The 18,233-nt window shown below is 41.5% G+C and overlaps 1 protein-coding gene across 1 annotated transcript in view; it reads right to left on the bottom strand.

The window, feature by feature from the left end:
- Nucleotides 1-18,233, bottom strand: part of NELL1 (neural EGFL like 1) — a 3,594,225-nt gene that overhangs the window by 910,579 nt on the left and 2,665,413 nt on the right. The gene's annotated exons all lie outside the window — the stretch shown is intronic.

Below are 18,233 nucleotides of genomic sequence, written 5' to 3'. Positions count from 1 at the left end.
ACTCAGTGCAGGTCAGGCACCATGGGGGGTCAAACTAATGGGAAGCTGCTGCATCAGAAAGACAAGCATAGGTATTTGTAATCAGGACTGCCGACATACCAGTCAGACACCCAAATTGTCCGACCTAAGGGCCTGATCAATAATAGTTAAAATTAGCCAGATGAATGCAATGCATGCCACATAATACCGGTTCATGCTGGTGGTCCTTTATAGCATTTTCATCAGACAGTCACAGCAGAACTCATTGTACTACACAGTATACCATATAAGGCTATGTATCATTCTACCTCATTGAACCACATAGTCCAAAACTGTCCGGTCCCCAATGGCTGAAAAATGTGCAAGGCATTGCTGTCCCTCCAGTACCTTAATTTATTCTATCCCTGCAGGTCCTGACATCCACTTATTGTGATTAATCTGTAGAAAGCCCACAATCACTATCTAATTTACGATAACTATAAAGCAAATCACATAGGCAGATCCCAGTCCATTTCTTTCTTTTATCTGACTGTCAATCCCCCCTGGCCCATAAAGTTTCACAGTAGCCTATCTATCTACTGTAATCAAAGCAGCTTGAAAATACAAGAAAGTGCCTAGGAGCTAACCTTAGTGGCAAGCTAAATACGACTATTATTTTCCTTCTCTATCAATCCGCTGGTTGCTGCATTCCAAGAAGTTCACGAAAGTATGACACTAAAATGCTTTCCACATATTCTCAAATATGCAAAAATAATAACATCAAATAAACAGTCACATGCATTCCCCCAAGATGTAACATGCTACCTGTAACAGGCTACCAGTTTCTAAAATGCATTTCAACGTCACATGCAGAAAATGAGATGCTACACAAATGCCGCAATACAATACAATACAATTAGGTGTAGCCTGTGTGTTTATGAGATATAGTTAGGTCCACACAGGTCTCTCAGGGCAGCGAAGAAGAACAGTTCAAAGTATACACTGGGGCGGTGGTGTTGGCTAGTAATCTCCATCTGCTGCCATGCAAAGACAACACTCAATAAATGATTGTCTAGTCAATGTTTTTTCTTTGAAAAGCAAAAGTACATTTATAACTAGGCTTGGGAGATATTATCCCAGCGTAATCATAATGATCTCAGTAATTTCACATTACTCTTTAGATGCAAAATTACATGATTAGGCCCATAATTATAATTTGACACAAAAATCCTACCAAAAGAACAAAAACGTACTGACACAAAAATCCTACCAAAAGAACAAAAACATACTGAGCGTGAGTGGCTAGATGCTGCTGCTGTTTATGTTTTGTGGACTTTAACATTATTTTTGTAGCGCAAATGCATCCTTGGGTCCATTTTCATCACAAGGGTGCATGTTGAGCTAAGAAGTGATCCAGTGCTGGGCCAACCCTCTTACTATTAGCCATCCGATAGGTCTTTTTATGCAATTGAGAGGTGACAGGAGTTAGTACTTGGTCAAACACATATAAGTAACAGTGTAACCTGTTTGGCTACACAATGAGGACCAGAAATCAGCAAATAAAGTCAAGGAGTATTATTACAAGTTAGTTAGCAGTCAGGTTAATGTTAATCAATCTCAATGCCATGCTGTAAAGGTACAGAATAACAACTGGATAGTCACACCTCATGAAGAAGTTCAGGTGCATCAGAAGGAGACAAAAAATAAATTCAGTCACAGTAATACAAAGAATTAATAACAGAATCTGATGCTCAGAGAAGAGTTCTTCGATCTTCTCTCTTAAAGAAGAGTGATATCTAAAGTTCTCAAATTAAAAAAGTCTAAAACTATCAAAGGCGATTTAATCTAAAGGAGTCTCAAAGAGTCAGGAAATTCAGAAAAATTTAGGAAGTATTCAGGGAGGTCTCAGCATTTCAGAAGCTCGGTCAAGAGACTTTTAGGGATAGGGAAATAAGTGTTGGCCTCAGCCACACTGATCAAAGAATCAAAGGAATAAGCATAAAGGTCTGTACCTCTCAATGTCCAAGGAAGAGTGACCAACATCAACCTGTTAGGACACTAGTTAATAACACAAGAATCGTCTGGGTAAACCCATTGATCACACCATCAGGGGCTCCATTGTCCTTTCCATTCTCACGTTGTGAGCTGCAACATTAGCAGAATCTCACAGGCTAGTCCTGAGAATGACATCTTGGTCACCAGCAATACTTTGATACAATACAGCAGTTTTAGCTCTGGCTCTCCATGTTCTTTGTCAAGGTCTTCTTCTTAGGCTCTCTATCACTAGTACAGAGCTACATCTATTCTCAAACTAATAAACCATGTGAATGTGCCTGCAATGAAAGACACACAAGCAGAAATGGAAAAACACTATTTTAGGCAGAAAGAAAAACGTGCCTAGTTAAGTCAAGTTATATATATTATTCAATGGTGCGCATTAATACATGTTGTTTGTTCACATACAACTACAAATAAATGACACATGGTAAGTACATAAATTCAACATTAGATTCACATTGCACCTCAAGTAAATGTAAAGTACCTTTGAATGCACAAATACAAATGTAGCTAAGAACTACATTATGAATACCAACGCGGAAACATTAGTGCACACGTTTACATGAATCTATCTAGTTTCTAATGTAAGTACATTTTAACTGTCTAAGGATAGTTTATCATAACTCTAAAGAATATATTTCATTAATAAAGTTAGGCCACACAGTGCGTATTTGTTGGAAAGTGGGTTATTAGTAGAGATATATATGCATCTACCACTGGCTATAAGGCCACTAACATGGTCTAGGGCTCAGTATAGGTCTCGATGAATTATCCCCATGCTCAACACTTGTTAGCTTGGCTGCAAGTCAGGTATGTAAGCATTTAAAAACACAAATTCAGCAAATAATTAAGACATAATGAAAACTAAAAATCCCACATTAATTTATAAAAATAAGAAGTAATTTTATTTTTATATAGACCCAAAAGAACAAAAATCCAATGTAGGGAACCGGAGATATGAATTTTGAAAGATTTAGCGCTATATAGCACTTAGAAGCCTATGGTGTCACTTTGGGACATATGGTCGTGCTGGACCGGGACAGAGTCAAAGTTTCAGGCAGAACACCAGTCCGGATTCGGTGAGGGTTCTCTGGCTTGCTTTCCAGGGAGCTCCCGGTCAAACTCTAGACGTTGGACCGCCAGAGCTTATCAGCCGGACGTACCAGTAGGGCAGGCCGGCTCGCGGTTGAAGGTTGCTGGCTTGGCTCTTGTGGTTTAGTCTGTCCCCTCATGGAGTTTTTTTCCAAAGATGCTCCAAACATTTCCAAACTTCTGAAGTTCCTCTTGGTGGTTTAAAGTTTCCAAAACACAATCCAAGGGTCAGGAAGCTCAAGATAGTCCTTGAAAGTTTGGGACTGCTGTTCCTACAATACTCTTGGGCAAATCCCTTACAAATCCACTGGACGGACTCCAGGCTGGGGATTCTTGGTGGTGATGGTCCATGTGAGCTCTGTTAACCTGTAGCTTGCAGGGAATCCACTCTTTATTCCCCTTGAATTAAGGTACATCCACATGGCTGTAGTTCCAGATAATGCAGCAGGCGCAGTTAGTCTGAATGCAGGGCCTGAAGGTGTAAATCAAGTTTCCAGCTTGGCAAACCTTCTCCTTCCCTTAGTTTCAAGCAGCAGATCTGAGAGACTCTGCTCTTCTCTCATATTTATTCAGTGTTCTCTGGGGTCAAGCATGAGAGCACTCCTCTCCAACAAGGTGTAGGGCAACACCCCTCAGCATGACCACTTCCTCCAAATTGTGACATAATCTTCTTCCAGAAAGCACTATTCCTCCAAACTTCAGTATTGCTGAAATCTCAGCAGAGAAGCAAGAACTAGTTAAACCAACCTCCAGTATGGCTCATTTCCATAGCTTTTCTCCCCCTACCATCCGCAAATTCCTGCCTTAAGCCTGCCATCTGGCTGCATCAGAGGCGCTGGGGGTAGATGGACCTGGCATTCTCTGCCTGTCCTATTCCTCCTTTGAAGTTGATGCTCCCTCTGCTCTGGCATTCCTTTACAATCAAGCTCTATCCAACAGACAGCCTCTCTCTGGGTGAGCCACTTATCATTTCATCAAAGAAGCCTGGGTAATCCTGTTAACTCTGATCAATCAAGTGAGAGCACAAGAAGGCTGAATTTTGGCTTAAAGGCTAGAAATTCTTATAACTTATGTTATGTATACTTTAGGGTAAATTCAGCAGTAGCATATTGTTGGATCTATCAATACCATTCTCCTAAGACCTTCGATTATATTTTGTTTTATTCCTAGCGATAGTTATGTATACCTAGACTATTGCCATATTATCCTATGGGGCTAGCATCTACAATAGGGAAACTACAACGTGGAATTTGGCCATCATCAGGGCTTAGAAAACATATTTTATAAGGGCCCTGCTTATAGTTACATGAACCCCACCCCTGGAACACCTAGGGGAGAACTCGGGGGGACCTAAAGTGCCAAAATATGTAGTTTATTACTTTTTAAGTATTCCTACCACCAAAGGTCTTGGGCACAATTTACATTTAAAAGCAGTGCTGCAACGCAGGGCTGCTTTTAAAATGACTTCAGGCTATTAGCAGTGCACACATGCAAGTGCAGAAAGGGCTGTTGGCCTCTAAACTACAGTAGTTTTAATCCCCCTGCCCTATTATGTACTAGGGACTTAAAGGGCAGGGCATGCTAATTCTAAGTTTAACCTAATATATAGGGTACCCTCGTGTATGTATGTGTTTTCACTGTGTTCTCAACATAGCACTGGCCCTGGGCCTGGTTAGACAGAGCCCAGGTACAGTCAGAGTCAGATACCACCAGCATCAATCAACAAAAAATGGGGATGCAAAGGGCACACAGGATGATTTTGTAAGAATATGATTCCTAGTTCTACAGTGAATGCACTTCATTAGTGAATTTAAGTGCAACACTACACATTATTAATGTTAGGACACACAATTATGTAGTGCTAAATGCTCATATATACTACATATTTATGACATGGGAGGGTGGAGCCAAACTTATGCTGCTCCAGAATATAACGCTAAATGCTGGGTTATGCTCCTCAGGTAATTTTACTGTAACTTTGTTTAACTATAACATTTTAAACTTATCACTTCACGGGGAAATGTAAAGTTAAAAAGAACGGAAAAAGTGCAGTTCCCTGCTTACTGTACTATGAAAAAATTGAATTACTGAACCAAACAAATGGCCTGTTAATGGAAACTCCAAGTCAACCTTAACTGTAGTTTTTGCTGCCTGGCTCCATTAATAGCAAGTGATCATGATTCAGGCTCAGAGTTAAATGAGATTGGTTGCACACGGTGTGTGGCATTTTAATTTCAAGTTTTGGAATTCGCTAATCTTTGAGTACAACTTGTCCCCTGCATTTTGTGCCTGTCAGATTTTCTGAGTTTGCTCAAAGTCTGCTCTCAGGAGCATTTCCAAATAAATAGAAGTGTGTCTTAAACACTTTCTATGCTGTTGAAATCATGCTGAATTTATATGACAGAAACGTACCTATCCTTAATTCTTTATTTCACTGTACATTACAAAAAGGAACACATTTTGTAAATACGGTGTTGTCAGGGAGGTGGGAAAAATAGTTCCTGTTGTGGGCAGCTGAGAATTCTTCTTGCTCAAACCCGGTCAGCACTTCTGGGTCTGCTCCTATTGCTCTGTGTGGATGTAGGTGGATTCCACCCAGAAAACCATCAAGTGATGGGCAAAATTGTCAAATTCAGTGTTGAGAAGGCTGTTAGATGAATTCCCTGATGGCTTTGCTTCCTTCATTTCGTTGTTGTGAGTTTATATATAGCAACTACATCCCCTGAAGCGCAGGGTTTCAGTATCTTCTTTGCAGGCAGATGAAATATTCGACTGAGATTGGAGGGGTGTAAAAACAGTAATAAAAATAGAGAAATTGTCACCTGGACTGACATGATTTCTGGGGACCAGAGCATCTGCACAATAACTGTAAAGATAGTGATACAGATTGTTGACAACTCTAAAGGGCAGTGCATAATGGTGTAAAGGAGTCAGTGGGTCAGTCACATAACCGTAGTCAAAGTTTTGCAACAACATTTATTTGGAGACCAGTAACAATAATCCTGGCGAGACACAAAGGGGTACTAAGGCCTGCACATCTTAGGTTGAAAGGGCAGAGAGCAGTGCCCAACTGCAGGACTTACTTGTATTTCTGAAAACAGGACCCTGGAAAGATTTATAGTCAAATGATTCCGGATGTACTGAAAAGTGTTGAGGTTTGATGTGGATTCTGTAGGGATTGGATATCAGGAGGTCTCCAATCATTGAGATGTGTACTGGACAAAAATTGCTCCTACTCCTTAGACAATGCCTGAGTGGTAAGAAAACATCTAATGTAATACGATTTCTCAATGACCTGCCGGCGAAAAACCTTGAAGGTCTCCTGCTCTGCACCTGAACACATAGATTCAAACTGCTCCCCATTAAACAGCTGGATGGCTGCCTCTTTACTGCATCAGTCACACAAATGTTTCTGTAGTTTTCCTTATTACATTTGAGAACGTGTTGTGTTCTCAGTGAACGTTGCTTTTATCTAACAAATCTGTGTTAGTTGGGTGACCCATGATCAAATTAATAACCGCATTTTGACATCTAGTAAAAAAAGAATTACCCCTTTCCTGTCAAGTCTGAACATAGATACCTTCCATTTCTTATTCCTCTTATGATTTAACACCTGCACATACCATGTGAAATCTCAGCGTACTCACACAATGAATTTAGAATCTTTCATTACATTCACAGCTACCACTGTCTGACACCAAGTACTCAACATTGGCATTCTTGGTCCCACATCTTATAATATGTAGAAATGTTCTCTGTGCTTTTTTTCCAATAGCCTACTTTGTGGCCCGACTCATGACTACCTTCACGCACTAGTTATGTTATGTTATATGTTAGCAGTTTTGTAAAGCGCAATAGCTGCCCTGGCAACGGGGCGTCCCGGCGCTAGAACCATCGTAACCAACTGGGAGAAAAAAAAAGAAGGGAGAGAACCTACATGGGGGGGAAGAGAAGAGTTTTGATAGCTTTGCGGAAAGCCAGTAGGTTGTCAATACAGCGGATGTGGAGGGGGAGGGAGTTCCATAATTTGGCCCCTAGCAATCTGAAGGAGCGTCCTCCTATGCGACAGTACTTCGTGTGGGGGACCAGTACTAGGTGTTGCCCTTTGGAGCGGAGGTTGCGTTGGGGATTGGGGGCGTTAGCAACGGGCGGAGGAGCTCTGGTCCCTCAGCACTCAGAATTTTATAGGCAAAGATAAGGGCCTTAAAATGGATACGGGCTTCTACCGGTAGCCAGTGTAGTCTTTGGATGGTGGCTCTCGCGGAGCACCTTCTCGGCAGACCTACTATAGCCCTGGCGGCGGAATTCTGAATTCGTTGGAATCTCTTGATCTCCGCTTTGTTAGCTCCTAATAGCAGGACACTCGCGTAGTCCAGCCTGGATAAGATGGTCGATTGTACGATGAGTTGTCTCGTTTTGGAATCGAAGAAGCCTAAGATGGGATGAAGGCTTCTCAGTAGTCCAACGCAGGTCGCGGCAACTTTTTTAGTGTGAGCCTGGAAGCTGAGTGTCGAGTCCAGCCAGACTCCCAGGTTTTTTGCCAGATTTGTAGGCGGGGGGGCTGGGCCCAATGAGTGGGGCCACCAAAGGTTGCTCCAGATGTTGGAATTTTTGCCCATGAGCAACACCTCAGTTTTACCTCCATTAAGTTGAAGGCAATTGGCTGTCATCCAGTTGGCGACGGCGGTCAGTCCCTCCCTGAATCTAGTGGCATCGGGAGAGGGAGCCTCAGTAAGGCTGATGACCAGCTGTGTGTCGTCGGCGTACGATACCATTATGAGGTCCCATTTTTTAGCAACTTCCGCCAGAGGTTGCATGTAAAGATTAAAAAGGGATGGACTGAGGGCAGAGCCCTGCGGGACTCCCTGGCCTATATCTTGGGGTTGCGAAGTGAAGGGGGGGGCCGATACCTGGAAGGATCTGTTCGTGAGAAACGAACGGAACCATTCTAGTGCTCACCTTTTGTCATTTCCCACCTGCCTTCAATCTAGCTTCTGGTATGTTCATTTTAAATAGCTCTTCAATTACAGAATTCTTGTTAAACATCAGGTGAGGTTCCAAAGCCCCAAAGAGCCTGACCTAAATTATTCTCTATAATGCTGCCTCTTCACAGGCTGCTCAGGAACAGCACGTTTCTAGTGTTCTAAGGTTTGCCACAAAAGCTCTCGATAATCTTCCCAGGCCCACACATACAAGCCACTATCATCACCAAATGAGCCGTATTTCAGCAGAAAAAGCTGGGCTATATACAACTACAAATTTTGGTTCAGAAAGCCATACACAGTATACCTTATAACTACCTAATAAAAAGGCTGAATACTTATGTCCCCAGATGGAGCCTCCACTCTTCCAACAAAATGTTCCTGCTTCCATCAAGCTTCCTGCTTTATCTCACAATTTGGCTAATTCTAGCTGCTTTGACCCTACCACTAAAATAGACTTCCTGCTGAATTACTGTCTATCTCTCCTCTTACCAATTTGAAATTAATCTTAAGGTCCTGCTAGTTCTAACTGGAATTTGGCCTCGATTTGCCCTTGTCTACTATAGCGTTGGAGCCTGCCATAGCGGGCTCTACTGGCCATTAAAGGCCCGCTGCAGCTCGGCTCAGGGCTTTAACAATTGAGCAAACCTTTAATGGCCTGTGGAGCCTGCTATGGAGGGCTCGAAGGCTATTAGAACAATCAGCCCCGAGAGGGCAGAATATTGCAATTTGTAAAATAAAGGCCTCACGGAGCCTGAGGGGCTGAAATCCCCTCAGGCTCCGTTAGGTCTTTGTTCGCAGCAACAGCTGTGAACAAACATTAGAATGTTGGAGCTCTGGGCTTCTACCAGCCATTAGAGGCCTGAAGCACTCCATTGTCTTCAATGGATCGCTCAACATTCCAATGTTCTAATGACCTATAGATTACTAGATCCCCCTAATGTCTACTAATATAAATATGCTTATTTTGAAATAGCCCATCTGGTTCTTGTTTAATGTCAGAATTCTCTATAGTATGTTTACTTTTCAATTATATTACTCACCACTCACATTACCTAACAAAACCTCTTTTTGTATACCACCTGTTTTGCTTAAGTCCTCATGTACCGTGGCTTTGTTGCTATAAACAACGTTTTTTACCAAAATGCTCATTTTTTGTCTTACGCTTCCCAAAGTAGACCAGAATGTAAAAACACCCTATTGCTGGAAGATGCATGCAGGAGTCATCTGGTTTTACCAAAAACAACAGCATTATAAAACAAAACTAGACACAAAAAATTAAGCTATATTTGAATTTCTATATTACAATACAAACTCATTTTAGCAGTCCTAAATCTGTAATATTAACAGGAAGAAGAGTTGTTATCTCATGACCATTTATCGTCCTAACAAATCTCTATAAAATATTATAACTTTCTCAAGGTAGTTTTAAGAATTTCACAGAAAAGGATAATACTTGTTAACAGATGTGTAGCATTCAGATATGTAGCCGTACGCCAGAATCAACTGTTTGACCTTCAAGCAGTCCATCTCACCTTTTGTCATTTCCCACCTGCCTTCAATCTAGCTTCTTCTTGTATGTTCATTTTAAATAGTTCTTCAATTACAGAATTCTTGTTAAACATCAGGTGAGGTTCCAAAGCCCCAAAGAGCCTGACCTAAATTATTCTCAATACTGCTGCCTCTGCACAGGCTGCTCAGGAACAGCAAGTTTTTCAAGGTGTGCTTGCAGTACACCTGATTGATATCTGAAGTAGTTAGTTTGCATAGCAATCCATGTCCTCCAATAGTCAAAGAAACAGATTACTTAACAACTATGGAGGCAGGACTGAGAATAGACTCCTGCACACATGACTGGCAGTGAAATATAGCTCTATAAGGTAGTATCCATAAACAAATATTTCATATGTGATGCTACGATGCCAGAGTAGCCATCTGTATTGTGGAATGAGGGTCGGGGGAGGGGTACACAATGCAGAAAAAAGTGCAGGTCAGTCTTTGCTAGTTATAAATAAAAGAGTGCTATTTAAAAAAGATGGCATCTGAATCTAAGTCAAATGGAAACTGAAAACCATTGTATGTATTCATTTTCTGTGATGTATAGAGTGCTGCATGCTTTCTTCCAGGTATTTGAGAGCCCCGCAGTTGTCTTTGATTATGTAGTGAAGGGGAGGATAGTGTCTGTTCAACACAGGATGAGCTAGCCAGATATTCTTAAATAGCTGCCTCCATTTCTGATGGAAAAAGGCAACAATTTCTTGTAACACTTCAGTTTCATGGCACTTTAGAAATACATATGGTCAGGTTCTGTAGTGAGAGTCAGATTTAGTGCGCTCCACTGCTTGGGAACTTGCAATCTCAGTGTTTCACCCTTTGAAATAAATAATAGGTGATGCATTTTGCTGTGGAGCAGCACAGGTTGCTGACTAGCATGGCGTATGGCAGAGTTAATTTTAGGTATCCTGGTCCTCTCCCCCAACAAGCCTTATGAAGTAAACAGAGGATTTTGAATGTGATCCTTTTGTCCACTGAGATCAAATGTAGTTCTTTCAATCCTTGCGCCATGGTGCGCAATATTGTAAATACAGCACATCCACGGTGGCGCAAGTTTCCCAGGGTGGCGCAGGGAAGGTGACGCATCTCTACAGATGCGTAATTTTCTTGTAAATCTGTGTGTATATTTTGTGTTGAAAAATGTAAGATAGGTATATGAGAACCCACCTCAAATAGTAATCACAGTCCTTGTCAGGTTGAACCACAAAAGTCACCAAATAAACCTATGCTTATCCATCTCGTAGCTTGGCACAAAGCAGTAAGGTTTGACTTAGAGGCAAAGCATAAAGTATTTATGCAGTACTCAATAAGTAATGGCAAGAAAACAGAACATAAGTAAAATACCCAAACAATTTAGAAACTTTTATTAAATAAAACGACAATCCTTGTGTCCTCTAAAATCAAATGTAGTTCTTTCAAGAACATTGTCATGTGTACATTATTTCTACTTTCAGACATATTCTTCTACTTCCCCTGATCTGCTGAAAAACCATAGTTCAATCACTCATCACTGCCAGATTAGTTTACGGTAACTCTCTCTACCTAGGTTTCCCCAGCTATATTTCCTACCACCTGCAGATAGTACTAATGGTCCCTTCAAGCCCCATTCTGAATCTTCTGCAACCTCCACAGTAAAGGCTATATTGGAATTTAACCCTGCACTTGTAATCAGGGCCATAGTAGTATGGAATAGATAATAGCACAATATTCCAGTCATGATAACATAATGTTTCTCATTAACTCCACGTAATGGTCAGTTATGAGTAACAGTAAGAATTTTCAGAGGAGAGAGAGCTCCTCTCTGATGCACTTGACCACTGATTCAAATATGACCCCAAGATGCTTTACTTTCACTGTGTTACTTCACAGGAGTCCTAAGGCTGAAAGGCTACCTGAATGGGATCGACTCTGACTCTGCTCCACCCAGCAACGGGACTCCTGCTTTTGCTGCATTCAGGTAAAGGGAACTCTCTTTCATCGAGTGGCTGTGATAGTCTGTTCACTGAATTACATTCCTGCTGGAATCACATTACAGTGTCATAAAGGTCAGTCACAGGCCTCTGTGCTAGGATAGAGGTGTATAAAGAAATTAAAGAGGAGGCATGTCAAGGTGGCAATGTATGGTCCTTTGCAAGTGTATGGTGATAATTCTGACACCCTAATGTGGACCAGCCGGCTGCAGTCTGAGAAGAAGTTTTCCATCCAGTTTAATGCAGAACCCTACACTCCTACACAATCTGTAAGTCTGTTCATCTACACAGCAGAATGCCATGGTCTACAGTTTCATAGGCTGATGAATAGTCAGGGAATATAAGGGCTGCCCATCAGTTGTCACCTAGGGATACAGGAGTTCCTCTCTGATGTGGTCTAGGTCAGTTTCAGTGGTTGTTGCTGGCCTGGACTCAGAGTGATGGTCATGTACAAGATGGTTTAATTCCAGGTGTTTTTGGAGCTGTGTGGTGGACTCCTTTTCCATTACATTGCTGGGATATGGGATGCTGCAAATTATAAAAAAGTTTAAAAAAAGATATTTGGATAAGCTGACGTTTTCTCATGAGAGGTGTAAAGCTGGAATGTTTCTGAGAGTTTAGTATGATGCTATGGAGAAATTAGACGTTCATCGTGAATGTGATGTTAGATTCCAGAGCTGGAGAAAACAGAAGCTATTGTATGGTGCTCTGTGTGGTTGTTGAATAGTTTAATTTTTTGGCCATGTTTATTATTTCTTCCATGGTTATTTATTGGGAAGAGATGAAGCTGTGTTGAGGTAAGGGTTCTATTATGGCTCTGTAAACAGAGCATTTTTAAATGCTGATTAGCGCTAACAAATAGATTAACAAAAAATGTATAAGAACAAATCACAATAACTCTTATTTTCCCTGTAGTCTGCCTTATACCCACACGGGCCTCCGAAATTCCACTCCTACTCACCTAGTTGCCCTGTTCTTGCTTTTCTGCGTTGAAATGAGGTGGACAAACCTGTTACCAATTTGTTCATCCCAGCCTGACTCACCTTCCTTTCTTTCTTTGAGACCCCAACCGTTAAGTTGTTCACCCACCCTTCCGTTTTGAACAGGCTGATTTATCTGTGCCTTTTCCATCTGAACCAACCCTAACCAGACTCAAGAAAACACTAGTTCCAGCAAATGCCGGTGATTGACTTTTATCTTTCTGCCTGCTCCCACAAGTCTCTGATTGCAATGTAGGAGACAAATGCAGCTCGGCCAAAATGTGTCCTAGGGAGGTGTGTCACGTTGTAAAGCCCTGCATCACATTAAACCTGCATCAGGTATATTGTATGCAGGGTGGCTGTTCCCACGCAGAAAAGCCTTGTAAAAGTGACGCAGTGAAATATGCAAGATTTCAATGCGTCAATTCTAGGATGCCACTGCGTCAAAACCTTACGCCTGCTTCAATCAGGCGTAAGGAGTGACGCAGTGTAGTGGGAATAGGCCTCAAAATGCATTGCTGGAGTTGCGTCTTGCTTGCAACACGACTCCAGCAATGCGTGAATTTTGCCCCAATAGATGCGTCAGAATTTCTGATGCATCTGTCAATCCTTGCACCATGGTGCACCGTATTGTAAATACAGCACATCCACGGTGGTGCAAGTTTCCCAGGGTGGCGCAGGGAAGGTGACGCAGCTCTACAGATGCGTAATTTTCTTGTAAATCTGCGTGTATATTTTGTGTTGAAAAATGTAAGATAGGTATACGAGAACCCACCTCAAATAGTAATCACAGTCCTTGTCAGGTTGAACCACAAAAGTCACCAAATAAACCTATGCTTATCTCTCTCGTAGCTTGGCACAAACCAGTAAGGTTTGACTTAGAGGCAAAGCATAAAGTATTTATGCAGTACTCAATAAGTAATGACAAGAAAACAGAACCTAAGTAAAATACCCAAACAATTTAGAAACTTATATCAAATAAAATGACTATCCTTGTGTCCTCTAAAATCAAATGTAGTTCTTTCAAGAACATTGTCATGTGTACATTAATTCTACTTTCAGAAATATTCTTCTACTTCCCCTGATCTGCTGAAAAACCATAGTTCAATCACTCATCACTGCCAGATTGGTTTATGGTAACTCTCTCTACCTAGGTTTCCCCAGCTATATTTCCTACCACCTGCAGATAGTACTAATGGTCCCTTCATGCCCCATTCTGAATCTTCTGCAACCTCCACAGTAAAATCCCTCCTCCTGGAATTGCACCGGCTTGCTACCTGGCAGCGCTCAGTTTTCAAATCCTTGTACCTAGTTCATAACATGCTTCTTAGTTATGGGCCTGTCTTTTGCTGAGACACAAATTCTGTCCATACCATCCCAATTTTGTTCCTCAGTTGTCCATTTCTTTTTTGGTTCACATCCTTATTATTAAGCGCTATCGAAAGGGTGGACACCATTTTTCCTACCTTGCAGGCCACCATGGAATGCCCTTCTGACCACCATTAAAAATATTGCTTGCCAACTTTAGTTTCATAGGAAGCTTTAACCCAGGCCATTTTGCTAACTCTTCTTCACAACCACAGAGTAGCTTATACTTTAGCACCAGGATGAACTTAGGGGCCGATTACGATGTCGTTCGGAAAGCATTCTGACCAAATTGGTTTCAGAATGGTTTTCGACCGAATTGAACTCTGGTGATTCCGAACACCATTCAGTCGGACTCCCATTGACTTCAATAGGAGCCTGTGTTCTGGCCGAATACACCGGCTCCCATTGAAGAAAGCGGTGGTTGGGGAAAATCATGCGCCCTGTGGTGGGCACTCCAAGGTGCCTTCCATACTGTGCATGGTTGGAAAGAAGGGGACCCATGGGTACCCCCATGGGCCCGATTCGGAGGCCCCTGAGTGAAGGGAGGCCTACTAAGACCCCCAAAGTCAGATTCTGACAGCCGATCCATGTCGGAACAACCGTTTCAGAAAGCCTGGCCAATTCACAAGATTTCAATGCGTCACTTCTAGGATGCCACTGCGTCAAAAGCTTACGCCTGCTTCAATCAGGCGTAAGGAGTGACGCAGTGTAGTGGGAATAGGCCTCAAAATGCATTGCTGGAATTGAGTCTTGCTTATGACATGACTCAAGCAATGTGTGAATTTTGCCCCAACAGATGCGTCAGAATTTCTGATGCATTTGTCAAACCTTGCGCCATGGTGCGCCGTATTGTAAATACAGCACATCCATGGTGGCGAAAGTTTCCCAGGGTGGCGCAGGGAAGGTGACGCATCTCTACAGATGAGTTATTTTCTTGTAAATCTAGGTGTATATTTTGTGTTGAAAAATGTAGGATAGGTATATGAGAACCCACCTCAAATAGCACTCACAGTCCTTGTTAGGTTGAACCACAAAAGTCACAAATTAAACCTATGCTTATCCCTCTTGTAGCTTGGCACAAAGCAGTAAGGTTTGACTTAGAGGCAAAGCGTAAAGTATTTATGCAGTACGTAATGACAAGAAAACAAAACATAATAAAATACCCAAACAATTTAGAAAATGTTATTAAATAAAATGACAAAAGTCCAATTAGTAGAACTAGAGTTATACATCCTTAAAGTGCAAGGTTTAAAATTGCACCAAAGAGCGGTATGTATCAGCCTCGGTCATCTGGTTGCATTTACTGGGAAAAAGTCAAAAGTTAAGGCTGACTATGATGGTGCACAAGGAGGAAAAAGACCCATGTTTTTCCTGGTGAAAAGTTTTACTTTTAGAAGTTCAGGAAGGGCTGGCAGAATCCCCCCCACCAAGGCCATCCTACACAAGGAAGAAAATCATCTGTCCACACCCATGCCTCTTGTCCACTGTTTCCTGGCCGTGGTGGGCAGTAAAACAACATCTGTATGTCCGGCAATTTAAATTGCGCAGGCTGGTATATAGCCATATCTCAGATGGCCCTTACTCTATCGGGCCACTGGAGAAGTTTGGCCACAGCGCAGATGAAGTAGTCTTCGCCGTTGCCAAACTATGGTCTGCCTGCATGTAAATTCAGTAGGTGGACCAATATGTTGGAGGGAAGCATACTCTCTCACCATTATGATAGAGTATGCTTACCGCTAACATATAAATTAAGTCCTATATATGAAATCATTTCAGAGCAAAGTTACAGGAGAAGAAATATCAGGTGGACTGTTTTTTCATCTCTGCCTTTGGAATATCAGCCCTCCATGAAATTGTAGTGGGTTTCTTTTTTATCTAATTTCCCATGAACAAATTAATGCCTGCACATAATATTACATTAACATGACACCGCATTCCCTTTATTTTCCCCGGCCATGCTCAGAAAAAAACTATGTTTTAACATTACATTAATTGGTTCAGTGCATTCTGCTCTGAACACTCACAATCAAATGACACTTTACTCCTATTAAAATAATAAATTGGAAACACTACAGCCACCTAGAGCCATAAACACTAACTACTCTGTATATATTACCAACAGGGGACCTTGTTTGCAAGAATCTCAGTATCCCGCTGTGATAGATATTCCTATGCTCCAGAAATCTATTTCAGTGGAAGTGAACAACAGTCATTAACTATACTTGGTGGAACAAATAAATTACATCGATGTTGAGGCAAATTGTGAGTGTCCCTATGAATAAGAAATGTAAATTGTCCGGCCTTGGCTCATTGTTCTTACATAGGACATGGGCATTATAAAATGCAAAAAATATGGATTCTAGAATAAAGTAAATCAAAATATCAGTTTTTAAAAAATAATGTAGAAAGTTTTGCATTATGTAGACTTAGCATCCTATACCTAGTGATGCATTTCCACAATGTATACATTTAAAGAATTTTAATATCAACTTTTGTTTTCATTGCTGAAATTGCATGCTTGGCCTTTATATTATTAAAATGCTAATAAACATGGCATGATGCAGAGTTTTTTCCAATCAATTATTTTGATAACTTTTTCCTATTTGTAAAACGTATCCTTTTTAAGCATGTCAGTAATTAAGCATAGTGACTATTTTGCCGTCTACAAAAACCAGCAAGAGCATCACAGATTTACCTTTCTGCCTTGATCAATCAGTAGCTTTCAATAAGGTGCATAACTCCCCTCTGCACTCTAGACTCAATTCCCATGTTCATAGTATTACTCACAGGCCTCACAGGTTCATATCATTCTTCAAGGTCCTCAAAGGTTCATTTACTCCCTCATAGTCCCAGGGTGAGAAAGCCCTAGCTCTCCATTGTTAGTGTGACTCAAGCAATAATGCCTTCCTCTGAGAAAATGCATGCAGGTTATGTGAAATGCTATCTAAACAACTGTTATGGGGTCACATTGGCCTCAGTAAGAACACCACCATTCAACATGCTCACGTTTGAAGTTGACATCTTTCTTGAACGTTGACACTTTACACACATTTGCTTGTGTCCCGATATTGGATAATTTTCTCTGAAATGGCTTGGTTTACATTTAAATTTCTTTGCAGCCATATTATCAGAGCCTTGAGCATTCTGTACGAGGGCTTAGTTCATCTCACAAAATGTTGATGTTTGCTATTGTCCTCTAGACGATAGTTCTGTAATGATAGAATCAATAATGGTGGCCTGGATGGGGCTTCGGCATAGTAACATGGTAAAGTTTAATAAATAAATGATATCACTCCTTTGTTTAGACAGAGGAGCATTTGGGTGATCTGTTGAGGTCGCCCCATGCCGGAATTCCAGCTCAGCTGAATCATGTTTACCTCCCGATTAGGATGGTGCCCAGCTCTACACGAAGATGCCAACTCGATGACACATACCCAAAGGTAGATCATCCTAAGGCATTCTAGCATATTCACCCACCGTAGGTTCACTAGGATATGGAGCGCAAGGTAGGAGCATACCTATAACTATATGCAAGCCCATAATCCATGTAACAGGACAAATGTTTTAATTGTTCATTTCTTTACCATTCTTGTGATGCTGATTACTCTGTTTATTTTCCTCATATTGATTATTGCAGAACACGTATTTTACACAAGAATGATAATGCTTTGATAAATGATTAAATGCCAATTTGAATATTTCTTGTGTCTCCCTTCAGGCATGCATGAGTTAGTATCGAATGGGACTGATCTGTTTCCATGATTTCCTTGGGGAGTCAGAGACGTCATGTTCTAAGGTTGCGCATGCCCTCCAGTACCTTGTAAGGTTTAAAGGTCGAGACGGTGTACTGTGAGCTGGCCAGGAGTAAGGCCACCATATCCTGATAGTATGCGTGAAGACAGTCCTGCAAATTTCTGCTGTTTATGTTGTCTAAACGCACAGTCTTACTGATAAAGTATGTACCATGTGACAAGGCGCCACCAACAATCTACCTTGGGTACTTATTTAATAGGTCTAAATAATAGTTTTTTTCTGTGTGCCCAAAGGCCCTACTCACCAATTAACCGGAGACATCCGTGGTGCTAGGGAAAAATACTTCCTCCGCAAAGTAGGAAACCCCTCTTTTTGGCTGTCGTGGGAAACTGGGCTTTTGTTGCTGTAGCCCCCCACGTTTTGCCTGGTATTTGATGCAACTTTGACTGAAGTGCACTGGGTTCTGCAAATCAGGTCCCGAATGCCAGTGTTCTTTCCCTGAAACAAGGTAACTGGTC

The sequence above is a fragment of the Triturus cristatus genome, chromosome 3_1 (genome assembly GCF_964204655.1).
Source record: "Triturus cristatus chromosome 3_1, aTriCri1.1, whole genome shotgun sequence".
Lineage (NCBI taxonomy): Eukaryota > Metazoa > Chordata > Amphibia > Caudata > Salamandridae > Triturus > Triturus cristatus.
The sequence above is the reverse complement of the archived record's forward strand: the minus strand, read 5'-3'. Positions and strand labels throughout refer to the sequence as shown.